This window comes from Elephas maximus, chromosome 19, assembly GCF_024166365.1.
Source record: "Elephas maximus indicus isolate mEleMax1 chromosome 19, mEleMax1 primary haplotype, whole genome shotgun sequence".
Taxonomy (NCBI): domain Eukaryota; kingdom Metazoa; phylum Chordata; class Mammalia; order Proboscidea; family Elephantidae; genus Elephas; species Elephas maximus.
Window position 1 is genome coordinate 83710721 of NC_064837.1, and position 17422 is coordinate 83728142.

Sequence of the window (17422 nt, forward strand, 5' to 3'; positions counted from 1 at the left end):
GCAAACGCAGGGCTTCTTCGGAAAAACTACGCCGCGGTGCAGGGATCCTTCCAGAGGAGCAACGACATAGTTTGAGCTGGAAGGGCTTGGCAGAGCAGCCGGGGAGAAAAGGCCTCTTGCTATTCTCTTTTCTTTCTGCCTGAATGCGGTCAATTCGCACTTGCCAAAGCAAGGTTTCCCAGCACAAACTACAGAGCAGCAGCTCTCTCCTGGCGGAGGAAGTGCCATGCAGTGTTGCCCTGGCGAGATAGTGTTGCTACAGTGAGGCCCAGGGAAAACACACTGCCTAGAGAAATCCTAGCAAAGCCCTGTGTTTCCCCACAGGAATGTATGTCACTTTCAGTTCTTTGCCAGCAACGGAGCTCAGAGGCAACGTCAGATTGTGTGTATCTCAGGGAGAGAAAGAACACTGTGACTTCCCCCGTTCCTCTGACGAAAGCGGTTAGAGGGAGAAAAGCGTCCTTTGCTTTCGCTTTCCCGCAATGAGCTCGGCAGATCTGCCCTTCGCGAAGGGCCGTTTTCCCCCGGAGAACTGCCTCGCCGTAGCCCGGTTCTGGAAGTGGAACGAGTATGCAGTGTTAGCGTTCAGCTATTGTGAAGGCTCGCTTTGGCCCAGGGCAAACGAAGCGCCGGGGGAAATCTTAGCAGAGCCCGGCGCCTTTCCACGGTTCAAAGCGTGGAACTGCAGACTCTTTTGCAAAGAAGAGAGCGCCCAGGCAACAGCAGCCCGCACGTTTCTCAGTGAAAGGGAGAACTCCCTGACTTCATCCGGTCCTCTGAGCAAAGCAGGCAGAGGGAGAGAAACTTTCTTTCCTTCCTCTTTCCTGCCACGAATTCCTCATTTGCTCTTGCAAACGCAGGGCTTCTTCGGAAAAACTACGCCGCGGTGCAGGGATCCTTCCAGAGGAGCAACGACATAGTTTGAGCTGGAAGGGCTTGGCAGAGCAGCTGGGGAGAAAAGGCCTCTTGCTATTCTCTTTTCTTTCTGCCTGAATGCGGTCAATTCGCACTTGCCAAAGCAAGGTTTCCCAGCACAAACTACAAAGCAGCAGCTCTCTCCTGGCAGAGGAAATCCCATGCAGTTCTGCCCTTGCGAGATCGTGTTGCTACAGTGAGGCCCAGGGAAAACACACTGCCTAGAGAAATCCTAGCAAAGCCCTGTGTTTCCCCACAGGAATGTATGTCACTTTCAGTTCTTTGCCAGCAACGGAGCTCAGAGGCAACGTCAGATTGTGTGTATCTCAGGGAGAGAAAGAACACTGTGACTTCCCCCGTTCCTCTGACGAAAGCGGTTAGAGGGAGAAAAGCGTCCTTTGCTTTCGCTTTCCCGCAATGAGCTCGGCAGATCTGCCCTTCGCGAAGGGCCGTTTTCCCCCGGAGAACTGCCTCGCCGTAGCCCGGTTCTGGAAGTGGAACGAGTATGCAGTGTTAGCGTTCAGCTATTGTGAAGGCTCGCTTTGGCCCAGGGCAAACGAAGCGCCGGGGGAAATCTTAGCAGAGCCCGGCGCCTTTCCACGGTTCAAAGCGTGGAACTGCAGACTCTTTTGCAAAGAAGAGAGCGCCCAGGCAACAGCAGCCCGCACGTTTCTCAGTGAAAGGGAGAACTCCCTGACTTCATCCGGTCCTCTGAGCAAAGCAGGCAGAGGGAGAGAAACTTTCTTTCCTTCCTCTTTCCTGCCACGAATTCCTCATTTGCTCTTGCAAACGCAGGGCTTCTTCGGAAAAACTACGCCGCGGTGCAGGGATCCTTCCAGAGGAGCAACGACATAGTTTGAGCTGGAAGGGCTTGGCAGAGCAGCCGGGGAGAAAAGGCCTCTTGCTATTCTCTTTTCTTTCTGCCTGAATGCGGTCAATTCGCACTTGCCAAAGCAAGGTTTCCCAGCACAAACTACAAAGCAGCAGCTCTCTCCTGGCGGAGGAAGTGCCATGCAGTGTTGCCCTGGCGAGATAGTGTTGCTACAGTGAGGCCCAGGGAAAACACACTGCCTAGAGAAATCCTAGCAAAGCCCTGTGTTTCCCCACAGGAATGTATGTCACTTTCAGTTCTTTGCCAGCAACGGAGCTCAGAGGCAACGTCAGATTGTGTGTATCTCAGGGAGAGAAAGAACACTGTGACTTCCCCCGTTCCTCTGACGAAAGCGGTTAGAGGGAGAAAAGCGTCCTTTGCTTTCGCTTTCCCGCAATGAGCTCGGCAGATCTGCCCTTCGCGAAGGGCCGTTTTCCCCCGGAGAACTGCCTCGCCGTAGCCCGGTTCTGGAAGTGGAACGAGTATGCAGTGTTAGCGTTCAGCTATTGTGAAGGCTCGCTTTGGCCCAGGGCAAACGAAGCGCCGGGGGAAATCTTAGCAGAGCCCGGCGCCTTTCCACGGTTCAAAGCGTGGAACTGCAGACTCTTTTGCAAAGAAGAGAGCGCCCAGGCAACAGCAGCCCGCACGTTTCTCAGTGAAAGGGAGAACTCCCTGACTTCATCCGGTCCTCTGAGCAAAGCAGGCAGAGGGAGAGAAACTTTCTTTCCTTCCTCTTCCCTGCCACGAATTCCTCATTTGCTCGTGCAAACGCAGGGCTTCTTCGGAAAAACTACGCCGCGGTGCAGGGATCCTTCCAGAGGAGCAACGACATAGTTTGAGCTGGAAGGGCTTGGCAGAGCAGCCGGGGAGAAAAGGCCTCTTGCTATTCTCTTTTCTTTCTGCCTGAATGCGGTCAATTCGCACTTGCCAAAGCAAGGTTTCCCAGCACAAACTACAGAGCAGCAGCTCTCTCCTGGCGGAGGAAGTGCCATGCAGTGTTGCCCTGGCGAGATAGTGTTGCTACAGTGAGGCCCAGGGAAAACACACTGCCTAGAGAAATCCTAGCAAAGCCCTGTGTTTCCCCACAGGAATGTATGTCACTTTCAGTTCTTTGCCAGCAACGGAGCTCAGAGGCAACGTCAGATTGTGTGTATCTCAGGGAGAGAAAGAACACTGTGACTTCCCCCGTTCCTCTGACGAAAGCGGTTAGAGGGAGAAAAGCGTCCTTTGCTTTCGCTTTCCCGCAATGAGCTCGGCAGATCTGCCCTTCGCGAAGGGCCGTTTTCCCCCGGAGAACTGCCTCGCCGTAGCCCGGTTCTGGAAGTGGAACGAGTATGCAGTGTTAGCGTTCAGCTATTGTGAAGGCTCGCTTTGGCCCAGGGCAAACGAAGCGCCGGGGGAAATCTTAGCAGAGCCCGGCGCCTTTCCACGGTTCAAAGCGTGGAACTGCAGACTCTTTTGCAAAGAAGAGAGCGCCCAGGCAACAGCAGCCCGCACGTTTCTCAGTGAAAGGGAGAACGCCCTGACTTCATCCAGTCCTCTGAGCAAAGCAGGCAGAGGGAGAGAAACTTTCTTTCCTTCCTCTTTCCTGCCACGAATTCCTCATTTGCTCGTGCAAACGCAGGGCTTCTTCGGAAAAACTACGCCGCGGTGCAGGGATCCTTCCAGAGGAGCAACGACATAGTTTGAGCTGGAAGGGCTTGGCAGAGCAGCTGGGGAGAAAAGGCCTCTTGCTATTCTCTTTTCTTTCTGCCTGAATGCGGTCAATTCGCACTTCCAAAGCAAGGTTTCCCAGCACAAACTACAAAGCAGCAGCTCTCTCCTGGCGGAGGAAGTGCCATGCAGTGTTGCCCTGGCGAGATCGTGTTGCTACAGTGAGGCCCAGGGAAAACACACTGCCTAGAGAAATCCTAGCAAAGCCCTGTGTTTCCCCACAGGAATGTATGTCACTTTCAGTTCTTTGCCAGCAACGGAGCTCAGAGGCAACGTCAGATTGTGTGTATCTCAGGGAGAGAAAGAACACTGTGACTTCCCCCGTTCCTCTGACGAAAGCGGTTAGAGGGAGAAAAGCGTCCTTTGCTTTCGCTTTCCCGCAATGAGCTCGGCAGATCTGCCCTTCGCGAAGGGCCGTTTTCCCCCGGAGAACTGCCTCGCCGTAGCCCGGTTCTGGAAGTGGAACGAGTATGCAGTGTTAGCGTTCAGCTATTGTGAAGGCTCGCTTTGGCCCAGGGCAAACGAAGCGCCGGGGGAAATCTTAGCAGAGCCCGGCGCCTTTCCACGGTTCAAAGCGTGGAACTGCAGACTCTTTTGCAAAGAAGAGAGCGCCCAGGCAACAGCAGCCCGCACGTTTCTCAGTGAAAGGGAGAACTCCCTGACTTCATCCGGTCCTCTGAGCAAAGCAGGCAGAGGGAGAGAAACTTTCTTTCCTTCCTCTTTCCTGCCACGAATTCCTCATTTGCTCTTGCAAACGCAGGGCTTCTTCGGAAAAACTACGCCGCGGTGCAGGGATCCTTCCAGAGGAGCAACGACATAGTTTGAGCTGGAAGGGCTTGGCAGAGCAGCCGGGGAGAAAAGGCCTCTTGCTATTCTCTTTTCTTTCTGCCTGAATGCGGTCAATTCGCACTTGCCAAAGCAAGGTTTCCCAGCACAAACTACAAAGCAGCAGCTCTCTCCTGGCGGAGGAAATCCCATGCAGTTCTGCCCTGGCGAGATCGTGTTGCTACAGTGAGGCCCAGGGAAAACACACTGCCTAGAGAAATCCTAGCAAAGCCCTGTGTTTCCCCACAGGAATGTATGTCACTTTCAGTTCTTTGCCAGCAACGGAGCTCAGAGGCAACGTCAGATTGTGTGTATCTCAGGGAGAGGAAGAACACTGTGTCTTCCCCCGTTCCTCTGACGAAAGCGGTTAGAGGGAGAAAAGCGTCCTTGGCTTTCGCTTTCCCGCAATGAGCTCGGCAGATCTGCCCTTCGCGAAGGGCCGTTTTCCCCCGGAGAACTGCCTCGCCGTAGCCCGGTTCTGGAAGTGGAACGAGTATGCAGTGTTAGCGTTCAGCTATTGTGAAGGCTCGCTTTGGCCCAGGGCAAACGAAGCGCCGGGGGAAATCTTAGCAGAGCCCGGCGCCTTTCCACGGTTCAAAGCGTGGAACTGCAGACTCTTTTGCAAAGAAGAGAGCGCCCAGGCAACAGCAGCCCGCACGTTTCTCAGTGAAAGGGAGAACTCCCTGACTTCATCTGGTCCTCTGAGCAAAGCAGGCAGAGGGAGAGAAACTTTCTTTCCTTCCTCTTTCCTGCCACGAATTCCTCATTTGCTCGTGCAAACGCAGGGCTTCTTCGGAAAAACTACGCCGCGGTGCAGGGATCCTTCCAGAGGAGCAACGACATAGTTTGAGCTGGAAGGGCTTGGCAGAGCAGCCGGGGAGAAAAGGCCTCTTGCTATTCTCTTTTCTTTCTGCCTGAATGCGGTCAATTCGCACTTGCCAAAGCAAGGTTTCCCAGCACAAACTACAAAGCAGCAGCTCTCTCCTGGCGGAGGAAATCCCATGCAGTTCTGCCCTGGCGAGATCGTGTTGCTACAGTGAGGCCCAGGGAAAACACACTGCCTAGAGAAATCCTAGCAAAGCCCTGTGTTTCCCCACAGGAATGTATGTCACTTTCAGTTCTTTGCCAGCAACGGAGCTCAGAGGCAACGTCAGATTGTGTGTATCTCAGGGAGAGGAAGAACACTGTGTCTTCCCCCGTTCCTCTGACGAAAGCGGTTAGAGGGAGAAAAGCGTCCTTGGCTTTCGCTTTCCCGCAATGAGCTCGGCAGATCTGCCCTTCGCGAAGGGCCGTTTTCCCCCGGAGTACTGCCTCGCCGTAGCCCGGTTCTGGAAGTGGAACGAGTATGCAGTGTTAGCGTTCAGCTATTGTGAAGGCTCGCTTTGGCCCAGGGCAAACGAAGCGCCGGGGGAAATCTTAGCAGAGCCCGGCGCCTTTCCACGGTTCAAAGCGTGGAACTGCAGACTCTTTTGCAAAGAAGAGAGCGCCCAGGCAACAGCAGCCCGCACGTTTCTCAGTGAAAGGGAGAACTCCCTGACTTCATCCGGTCCTCTGAGCAAAGCAGGCAGAGGGAGAGAAACTTTCTTTCCTTCCTCTTTCCTGCCACGAATTCCTCATTTGCTCGTGCAAACGCAGGGCTTCTTCGGAAAAACTACGCCGCGGTGCAGGGATCCTTCCAGAGGAGCAACGACATAGTTTGAGCTGGAAGGGCTTGGCAGAGCAGCCGGGGAGAAAAGGCCTCTTGCTATTCTCTTTTCTTTCTGCCTGAATGCGGTCAATTCGCACTTGCCAAAGCAAGGTTTCCCAGCACAAACTACAAAGCAGCAGCTCTCTCCTGGCGGAGGAAATCCCATGCAGTTCTGCCCTGGCGAGATCGTGTTGCTACAGTGAGGCCCAGGGAAAACACACTGCCTAGAGAAATCCTAGCAAAGCCCTGTGTTTCCCCACAGGAATGTATGTCACTTTCAGTTCTTTGCCAGCAACGGAGCTCAGAGGCAACGTCAGATTGTGTGTATCTCAGGGAGAGGAAGAACACTGTGACTTCCCCCGTTCCTCTGACGAAAGCGGTTAGAGGGAGAAAAGCGTCCTTTGCTTTCGCTTTCCCGCAATGAGCTCGGCAGATCTGCCCTTCGCGAAGGGCCGTTTTCCCCCGGAGAACTGCCTCGCCGTAGCCCGGTTCTGGAAGTGGAACGAGTATGCAGTGTTAGCGTTCAGCTATTGTGAAGGCTCGCTTTGGCCCAGGGCAAACGAAGCGCCGGGGGAAATCTTAGCAGAGCCCGGCGCCTTTCCACGGTTCAAAGCGTGGAACTGCAGACTCTTTTGCAAAGAAGAGAGCGCCCAGGCAACAGCAGCCCGCACGTTTCTCAGTGAAAGGGAGAACTCCCTGACTTCATCCGGTCCTCTGAGCAAAGCAGGCAGAGGGAGAGAAACTTTCTTTCCTTCCTCTTTCCTGCCACGAATTCCTCATTTGCTCGTGCAAACGCAGGGCTTCTTCGGAAAAACTACGCCGCGGTGCAGGGATCCTTCCAGAGGAGCAACGACATAGTTTGAGCTGGAAGGGCTTGGCAGAGCAGCCGGGGAGAAAAGGCCTCTTGCTATTCTCTTTTCTTTCTGCCTGAATGCGGTCAATTCGCACTTGCCAAAGCAAGGTTTCCCAGCACAAACTACAAAGCAGCAGCTCTCTCCTGGCGGAGGAAATCCCATGCAGTTCTGCCCTGGCGAGATCGTGTTGCTACAGTGAGGCCCAGGGAAAACACACTGCCTAGAGAAATCCTAGCAAAGCCCTGTGTTTCCCCACAGGAATGTATGTCACTTTCAGTTCTTTGCCAGCAACGGAGCTCAGAGGCAACGTCAGATTGTGTGTATCTCAGGGAGAGGAAGAACACTGTGACTTCCCCCGTTCCTCTGACGAAAGCGGTTAGAGGGAGAAAAGCGTCCTTTGCTTTCGCTTTCCCGCAATGAGCTCGGCAGATCTGCCCTTCGCGAAGGGCCGTTTTCCCCCGGAGAACTGCCTCGCCGTAGCCCGGTTCTGGAAGTGGAACGAGTATGCAGTGTTAGCGTTCAGCTATTGTGAAGGCTCGCTTTGGCCCAGGGCAAACGAAGCGCCGGGGGAAATCTTAGCAGAGCCCGGCGCCTTTCCACGGTTCAAAGCGTGGAACTGCAGACTCTTTTGCAAAGAAGAGAGCGCCCAGGCAACAGCAGCCCGCACGTTTCTCAGTGAAAGGGAGAACTCCCTGACTTCATCCGGTCCTCTGAGCAAAGCAGGCAGAGGGAGAGAAACTTTCTTTCCTTCCTCTTTCCTGCCACGAATTCCTCATTTGCTCGTGCAAACGCAGGGCTTCTTCGGAAAAACTACGCCGCGGTGCAGGGATCCTTCCAGAGGAGCAACGACATAGTTTGAGCTGGAAGGGCTTGGCAGAGCAGCCGGGGAGAAAAGGCCTCTTGCTATTCTCTTTTCTTTCTGCCTGAATGCGGTCAATTCGCACTTGCCAAAGCAAGGTTTCCCAGCACAAACTACAAAGCAGCAGCTCTCTCCTGGCGGAGGAAATCCCATGCAGTTCTGCCCTGGCGAGATCGTGTTGCTACAGTGAGGCCCAGGGAAAACACACTGCCTAGAGAAATCCTAGCAAAGCCCTGTGTTTCCCCACAGGAATGTATGTCACTTTCAGTTCTTTGCCAGCAACGGAGCTCAGAGGCAACGTCAGATTGTGTGTATCTCAGGGAGAGGAAGAACACTGTGTCTTCCCCCGTTCCTCTGACGAAAGCGGTTAGAGGGAGAAAAGCGTCCTTGGCTTTCGCTTTCCCGCAATGAGCTCGGCAGATCTGCCCTTCGCGAAGGGCCGTTTTCCCCCGGAGAACTGCCTCGCCGTAGCCCGGTTCTGGAAGTGGAACGAGTATGCAGTGTTAGCGTTCAGCTATTGTGAAGGCTCGCTTTGGCCCAGGGCAAACGAAGCGCCGGGGGAAATCTTAGCAGAGCCCGGCGCCTTTCCACGGTTCAAAGCGTGGAACTGCAGACTCTTTTGCAAAGAAGAGAGCGCCCAGGCAACAGCAGCCCGCACGTTTCTCAGTGAAAGGGAGAACTCCCTGACTTCATCCGGTCCTCTGAGCAAAGCAGGCAGAGGGAGAGAAACTTTCTTTCCTTCCTCTTTCCTGCCACGAATTCCTCATTTGCTCGTGCAAACGCAGGGCTTCTTCGGAAAAACTACGCCGCGGTGCAGGGATCCTTCCAGAGGAGCAACGACATAGTTTGAGCTGGAAGGGCTTGGCAGAGCAGCCGGGGAGAAAAGGCCTCTTGCTATTCTCTTTTCTTTCTGCCTGAATGCGGTCAATTCGCACTTGCCAAAGCAAGGTTTCCCAGCACAAACTACAAAGCAGCAGCTCTCTCCTGGCGGAGGAAATCCCATGCAGTTCTGCCCTGGCGAGATCGTGTTGCTACAGTGAGGCCCAGGGAAAACACACTGCCTAGAGAAATCCTAGCAAAGCCCTGTGTTTCCCCACAGGAATGTATGTCACTTTCAGTTCTTTGCCAGCAACGGAGCTCAGAGGCAACGTCAGATTGTGTGTATCTCAGGGAGAGGAAGAACACTGTGTCTTCCCCCGTTCCTCTGACGAAAGCGGTTAGAGGGAGAAAAGCGTCCTTTGCTTTCGCTTTCCCGCAATGAGCTCGGCAGATCTGCCCTTCGCGAAGGGCCGTTTTCCTCCGGAGAACTGCCTCGCCGTAGCCCGGTTCTGGAAGTGGAACGAGTATGCAGTGTTAGCGTTCAGCTATTGTGAAGGCTCGCTTTGGCCCAGGGCAAACGAAGCGCCGGGGGAAATCTTAGCAGAGCCCGGCGCCTTTCCACGGTTCAAAGCGTGGAACTGCAGACTCTTTTGCAAAGAAGAGAGCGCCCAGGCAACAGCAGCCCGCACGTTTCTCAGTGAAAGGGAGAACTCCCTGACTTCATCCGGTCCTCTGAGCAAAGCAGGCAGAGGGAGAGAAACTTTCTTTCCTTCCTCTTTCCTGCCACGAATTCCTCATTTGCTCGTGCAAACGCAGGGCTTCTTCGGAAAAACTACGCCGCGGTGCAGGGATCCTTCCAGAGGAGCAACGACATAGTTTGAGCTGGAAGGGCTTGGCAGAGCAGCCGGGGAGAAAAGGCCTCTTGCTATTCTCTTTTCTTTCTGCCTGAATGCGGTCAATTCGCACTTGCCAAAGCAAGGTTTCCCAGCACAAACTACAAAGCAGCAGCTCTCTCCTGGCGGAGGAAATCCCATGCAGTTCTGCCCTGGCGAGATCGTGTTGCTACAGTGAGGCCCAGGGAAAACACACTGCCTAGAGAAATCCTAGCAAAGCCCTGTGTTTCCCCACAGGAATGTATGTCACTTTCAGTTCTTTGCCAGCAACGGAGCTCAGAGGCAACGTCAGATTGTGTGTATCTCAGGGAGAGGAAGAACACTGTGACTTCCCCCGTTCCTCTGACGAAAGCGGTTAGAGGGAGAAAAGCGTCCTTGGCTTTCGCTTTCCCGCAATGAGCTCGGCAGATCTGCCCTTCGCGAAGGGCCGTTTTCCCCCGGAGAACTGCCTCGCCGTAGCCCGGTTCTGGAAGTGGAACGAGTATGCAGTGTTAGCGTTCAGCTATTGTGAAGGCTCGCTTTGGCCCAGGGCAAACGAAGCGCCGGGGGAAATCTTAGCAGAGCCCGGCGCCTTTCCACGGTTCAAAGCGTGGAACTGCAGACTCTTTTGCAAAGAAGAGAGCGCCCAGGCAACAGCAGCCCGCACGTTTCTCAGTGAAAGGGAGAACTCCCTGACTTCATCCGGTCCTCTGAGCAAAGCAGGCAGAGGGAGAGAAACTTTCTTTCCTTCCTCTTTCCTGCCACGAATTCCTCATTTGCTCGTGCAAACGCAGGGCTTCTTCGGAAAAACTACGCCGCGGTGCAGGGATCCTTCCAGAGGAGCAACGACATAGTTTGAGCTGGAAGGGCTTGGCAGAGCAGCCGGGGAGAAAAGGCCTCTTGCTATTCTCTTTTCTTTCTGCCTGAATGCGGTCAATTCGCACTTGCCAAAGCAAGGTTTCCCAGCACAAACTACAAAGCAGCAGCTCTCTCCTGGCGGAGGAAATCCCATGCAGTTCTGCCCTGGCGAGATCGTGTTGCTACAGTGAGGCCCAGGGAAAACACACTGCCTAGAGAAATCCTAGCAAAGCCCTGTGTTTCCCCACAGGAATGTATGTCACTTTCAGTTCTTTGCCAGCAACGGAGCTCAGAGGCAACGTCAGATTGTGTGTATCTCAGGGAGAGGAAGAACACTGTGACTTCCCCCGTTCCTCTGACGAAAGCGGTTAGAGGGAGAAAAGCGTCCTTGGCTTTCGCTTTCCCGCAATGAGCTCGGCAGATCTGCCCTTCGCGAAGGGCCGTTTTCCCCCGGAGAACTGCCTCGCCGTAGCCCGGTTCTGGAAGTGGAACGAGTATGCAGTGTTAGCGTTCAGCTATTGTGAAGGCTCGCTTTGGCCCAGGGCAAACGAAGCGCCGGGGGAAATCTTAGCAGAGCCCGGCGCCTTTCCACGGTTCAAAGCGTGGAACTGCAGACTCTTTTGCAAAGAAGAGAGCGCCCAGGCAACAGCAGCCCGCACGTTTCTCAGTGAAAGGGAGAACTCCCTGACTTCATCCGGTCCTCTGAGCAAAGCAGGCAGAGGGAGAGAAACTTTCTTTCCTTCCTCTTTCCTGCCACGAATTCCTCATTTGCTCGTGCAAACGCAGGGCTTCTTCGGAAAAACTACGCCGCGGTGCAGGGATCCTTCCAGAGGAGCAACGACATAGTTTGAGCTGGAAGGGCTTGGCAGAGCAGCCGGGGAGAAAAGGCCTCTTGCTATTCTCTTTTCTTTCTGCCTGAATGCGGTCAATTCGCACTTGCCAAAGCAAGGTTTCCCAGCACAAACTACAAAGCAGCAGCTCTCTCCTGGCGGAGGAAATCCCATGCAGTTCTGCCCTGGCGAGATCGTGTTGCTACAGTGAGGCCCAGGGAAAACACACTGCCTAGAGAAATCCTAGCAAAGCCCTGTGTTTCCCCACAGGAATGTATGTCACTTTCAGTTCTTTGCCAGCAACGGAGCTCAGAGGCAACGTCAGATTGTGTGTATCTCAGGGAGAGGAAGAACACTGTGTCTTCCCCCGTTCCTCTGACGAAAGCGGTTAGAGGGAGAAAAGCGTCCTTTGCTTTCGCTTTCCCGCAATGAGCTCGGCAGATCTGCCCTTCGCGAAGGGCCGTTTTCCTCCGGTGAACTGCCTCGCCGTAGCCCGGTTCTGGAAGTGGAACGAGTATGCAGTGTTAGCGTTCAGCTATTGTGAAGGCTCGCTTTGGCCCAGGGCAAACGAAGCGCCGGGGGAAATCTTAGCAGAGCCCGGCGCCTTTCCACGGTTCAAAGCGTGGAACTGCAGACTCTTTTGCAAAGAAGAGAGCGCCCAGGCAACAGCAGCCCGCACGTTTCTCAGTGAAAGGGAGAACTCCCTGACTTCATCCGGTCCTCTGAGCAAAGCAGGCAGAGGGAGAGAAACTTTCTTTCCTTCCTCTTTCCTGCCACGAATTCCTCATTTGCTCTTGCAAACGCAGGGCTTCTTCGGAAAAACTACGCCGCGGTGCAGGGATCCTTCCAGAGGAGCAACGACATAGTTTGAGCTGGAAGGGCTTGGCAGAGCAGCCGGGGAGAAAAGGCCTCTTGCTATTCTCTTTTCTTTCTGCCTGAATGCGGTCAATTCGCACTTGCCAAAGCAAGGTTTCCCAGCACAAACTACAAAGCAGCAGCTCTCTCCTGGCGGAGGAAATCCCATGCAGTTCTGCCCTGGCGAGATCGTGTTGCTACAGTGAGGCCCAGGGAAAACACACTGCCTAGAGAAATCCTAGCAAAGCCCTGTGTTTCCCCACAGGAATGTATGTCACTTTCAGTTCTTTGCCAGCAACGGAGCTCAGAGGCAACGTCAGATTGTGTGTATCTCAGGGAGAGGAAGAACACTGTGACTTCCCCCGTTCCTCTGACGAAAGCGGTTAGAGGGAGAAAAGCGTCCTTTGCTTTCGCTTTCCCGCAATGAGCTCGGCAGATCTGCCCTTCGCGAAGGGCCGTTTTCCCCCGGAGAACTGCCTCGCCGTAGCCCGGTTCTGGAAGTGGAACGAGTATGCAGTGTTAGCGTTCAGCTATTGTGAAGGCTCGCTTTGGCCCAGGGCAAACGAAGCGCCGGGGGAAATCTTAGCAGAGCCCGGCGCCTTTCCACGGTTCAAAGCGTGGAACTGCAGACTCTTTTGCAAAGAAGAGAGCGCCCAGGCAACAGCAGCCCGCACGTTTCTCAGTGAAAGGGAGAACTCCCTGACTTCATCCGGTCCTCTGAGCAAAGCAGGCAGAGGGAGAGAAACTTTCTTTCCTTCCTCTTTCCTGCCACGAATTCCTCATTTGCTCGTGCAAACGCAGGGCTTCTTCGGAAAAACTACGCCGCGGTGCAGGGATCCTTCCAGAGGAGCAACGACATAGTTTGAGCTGGAAGGGCTTGGCAGAGCAGCCGGGGAGAAAAGGCCTCTTGCTATTCTCTTTTCTTTCTGCCTGAATGCGGTCAATTCGCACTTGCCAAAGCAAGGTTTCCCAGCACAAACTACAAAGCAGCAGCTCTCTCCTGGCGGAGGAAATCCCATGCAGTTCTGCCCTGGCGAGATCGTGTTGCTACAGTGAGGCCCAGGGAAAACACACTGCCTAGAGAAATCCTAGCAAAGCCCTGTGTTTCCCCACAGGAATGTATGTCACTTTCAGTTCTTTGCCAGCAACGGAGCTCAGAGGCAACGTCAGATTATGTGTATCTCAGGGAGAGGAAGAACACTGTGACTTCCCCCGTTCCTCTGACGAAAGCGGTTAGAGGGAGAAAAGCGTCCTTTGCTTTCGCTTTCCCGCAATGAGCTCGGCAGATCTGCCCTTCGCGAAGGGCCGTTTTCCCCCGGAGAACTGCCTCGCCGTAGCCCGGTTCTGGAAGTGGAACGAGTATGCAGTGTTAGCGTTCAGCTATTGTGAAGGCTCGCTTTGGCCCAGGGCAAACGAAGCGCCGGGGGAAATCTTAGCAGAGCCCGGCGCCTTTCCACGGTTCAAAGCGTGGAACTGCAGACTCTTTTGCAAAGAAGAGAGCGCCCAGGCAACAGCAGCCCGCACGTTTCTCAGTGAAAGGGAGAACTCCCTGACTTCATCCGGTCCTCTGAGCAAAGCAGGCAGAGGGAGAGAAACTTTCTTTCCTTCCTCTTTCCTGCCACGAATTCCTCATTTGCTCGTGCAAACGCAGGGCTTCTTCGGAAAAACTACGCCGCGGTGCAGGGATCCTTCCAGAGGAGCAACGACATAGTTTGAGCTGGAAGGGCTTGGCAGAGCAGCCGGGGAGAAAAGGCCTCTTGCTATTCTCTTTTCTTTCTGCCTGAATGCGGTCAATTCGCACTTGCCAAAGCAAGGTTTCCCAGCACAAACTACAAAGCAGCAGCTCTCTCCTGGCGGAGGAAATCCCATGCAGTTCTGCCCTGGCGAGATCGTGTTGCTACAGTGAGGCCCAGGGAAAACACACTGCCTAGAGAAATCCTAGCAAAGCCCTGTGTTTCCCCACAGGAATGTATGTCACTTTCAGTTCTTTGCCAGCAACGGAGCTCAGAGGCAACGTCAGATTGTGTGTATCTCAGGGAGAGGAAGAACACTGTGACTTCCCCCGTTCCTCTGACGAAAGCGGTTAGAGGGAGAAAAGCGTCCTTGGCTTTCGCTTTCCCGCAATGAGCTCGGCAGATCTGCCCTTCGCGAAGGGCCGTTTTCCCCCGGAGAACTGCCTCGCCGTAGCCCGGTTCTGGAAGTGGAACGAGTATGCAGTGTTAGCGTTCAGCTATTGTGAAGGCTCGCTTTGGCCCAGGGCAAACGAAGCGCCGGGGGAAATCTTAGCAGAGCCCGGCGCCTTTCCACGGTTCAAAGCGTGGAACTGCAGACTCTTTTGCAAAGAAGAGAGCGCCCAGGCAACAGCAGCCCGCACGTTTCTCAGTGAAAGGGAGAACTCCCTGACTTCATCCGGTCCTCTGAGCAAAGCAGGCAGAGGGAGAGAAACTTTCTTTCCTTCCTCTTTCCTGCCACGAATTCCTCATTTGCTCGTGCAAACGCAGGGCTTCTTCGGAAAAACTACGCCGCGGTGCAGGGATCCTTCCAGAGGAGCAACGACATAGTTTGAGCTGGAAGGGCTTGGCAGAGCAGCCGGGGAGAAAAGGCCTCTTGCTATTCTCTTTTCTTTCTGCCTGAATGCGGTCAATTCGCACTTGCCAAAGCAAGGTTTCCCAGCACAAACTACAAAGCAGCAGCTCTCTCCTGGCGGAGGAAATCCCATGCAGTTCTGCCCTGGCGAGATCGTGTTGCTACAGTGAGGCCCAGGGAAAACACACTGCCTAGAGAAATCCTAGCAAAGCCCTGTGTTTCCCCACAGGAATGTATGTCACTTTCAGTTCTTTGCCAGCAACGGAGCTCAGAGGCAACGTCAGATTGTGTGTATCTCAGGGAGAGGAAGAACACTGTGACTTCCCCCGTTCCTCTGACGAAAGCGGTTAGAGGGAGAAAAGCGTCCTTGGCTTTCGCTTTCCCGCAATGAGCTCGGCAGATCTGCCCTTCGCGAAGGGCCGTTTTCCCCCGGAGAACTGCCTCGCCGTAGCCCGGTTCTGGAAGTGGAACGAGTATGCAGTGTTAGCGTTCAGCTATTGTGAAGGCTCGCTTTGGCCCAGGGCAAACGAAGCGCCGGGGGAAATCTTAGCAGAGCCCGGCGCCTTTCCACGGTTCAAAGCGTGGAACTGCAGACTCTTTTGCAAAGAAGAGAGCGCCCAGGCAACAGCAGCCCGCACGTTTCTCAGTGAAAGGGAGAACTCCCTGACTTCATCCGGTCCTCTGAGCAAAGCAGGCAGAGGGAGAGAAACTTTCTTTCCTTCCTCTTTCCTGCCACGAATTCCTCATTTGCTCGTGCAAACGCAGGGCTTCTTCGGAAAAACTACGCCGCGGTGCAGGGATCCTTCCAGAGGAGCAACGACATAGTTTGAGCTGGAAGGGCTTGGCAGAGCAGCCGGGGAGAAAAGGCCTCTTGCTATTCTCTTTTCTTTCTGCCTGAATGCGGTCAATTCGCACTTGCCAAAGCAAGGTTTCCCAGCACAAACTACAAAGCAGCAGCTCTCTCCTGGCGGAGGAAATCCCATGCAGTTCTGCCCTGGCGAGATCGTGTTGCTACAGTGAGGCCCAGGGAAAACACACTGCCTAGAGAAATCCTAGCAAAGCCCTGTGTTTCCCCACAGGAATGTATGTCACTTTCAGTTCTTTGCCAGCAACGGAGCTCAGAGGCAACGTCAGATTGTGTGTATCTCAGGGAGAGGAAGAACACTGTGTCTTCCCCCGTTCCTCTGACGAAAGCGGTTAGAGGGAGAAAAGCGTCCTTTGCTTTCGCTTTCCCGCAATGAGCTCGGCAGATCTGCCCTTCGCGAAGGGCCGTTTTCCTCCGGAGAACTGCCTCGCCGTAGCCCGGTTCTGGAAGTGGAACGAGTATGCAGTGTTAGCGTTCAGCTATTGTGAAGGCTCGCTTTGGCCCAGGGCAAACGAAGCGCCGGGGGAAATCTTAGCAGAGCCCGGCGCCTTTCCACGGTTCAAAGCGTGGAACTGCAGACTCTTTTGCAAAGAAGAGAGCGCCCAGGCAACAGCAGCCCGCACGTTTCTCAGTGAAAGGGAGAACTCCCTGACTTCATCCGGTCCTCTGAGCAAAGCAGGCAGAGGGAGAGAAACTTTCTTTCCTTCCTCTTTCCTGCCACGAATTCCTCATTTGCTCGTGCAAACGCAGGGCTTCTTCGGAAAAACTACGCCGCGGTGCAGGGATCCTTCCAGAGGAGCAACGACATAGTTTGAGCTGGAAGGGCTTGGCAGAGCAGCCGGGGAGAAAAGGCCTCTTGCTATTCTCTTTTCTTTCTGCCTGAATGCGGTCAATTCGCACTTGCCAAAGCAAGGTTTCCCAGCACAAACTACAAAGCAGCAGCTCTCTCCTGGCGGAGGAAATCCCATGCAGTTCTGCCCTGGCGAGATCGTGTTGCTACAGTGAGGCCCAGGGAAAACACACTGCCTAGAGAAATCCTAGCAAAGCCCTGTGTTTCCCCACAGGAATGTATGTCACTTTCAGTTCTTTGCCAGCAACGGAGCTCAGAGGCAACGTCAGATTGTGTGTATCTCAGGGAGAGGAAGAACACTGTGACTTCCCCCGTTCCTCTGACGAAAGCGGTTAGAGGGAGAAAAGCGTCCTTGGCTTTCGCTTTCCCGCAATGAGCTCGGCAGATCTGCCCTTCGCGAAGGGCCGTTTTCCCCCGGAGAACTGCCTCGCCGTAGCCCGGTTCTGGAAGTGGAACGAGTATGCAGTGTTAGCGTTCAGCTATTGTGAAGGCTCGCTTTGGCCCAGGGCAAACGAAGCGCCGGGGGAAATCTTAGCAGAGCCCGGCGCCTTTCCACGGTTCAAAGCGTGGAACTGCAGACTCTTTTGCAAAGAAGAGAGCGCCCAGGCAACAGCAGCCCGCACGTTTCTCAGTGAAAGGGAGAACTCCCTGACTTCATCCGGTCCTCTGAGCAAAGCAGGCAGAGGGAGAGAAACTTTCTTTCCTTCCTCTTTCCTGCCACGAATTCCTCATTTGCTCGTGCAAACGCAGGGCTTCTTCGGAAAAACTACGCCGCGGTGCAGGGATCCTTCCAGAGGAGCAACGACATAGTTTGAGCTGGAAGGGCTTGGCAGAGCAGCCGGGGAGAAAAGGCCTCTTGCTATTCTCTTTTCTTTCTGCCTGAATGCGGTCAATTCGCACTTGCCAAAGCAAGGTTTCCCAGCACAAACTACAAAGCAGCAGCTCTCTCCTGGCGGAGGAAATCCCATGCAGTTCTGCCCTGGCGAGATCGTGTTGCTACAGTGAGGCCCAGGGAAAACACACTGCCTAGAGAAATCCTAGCAAAGCCCTGTGTTTCCCCACAGGAATGTATGTCACTTTCAGTTCTTTGCCAGCAACGGAGCTCAGAGGCAACGTCAGATTGTGTGTATCTCAGGGAGAGGAAGAACACTGTGACTTCCCCC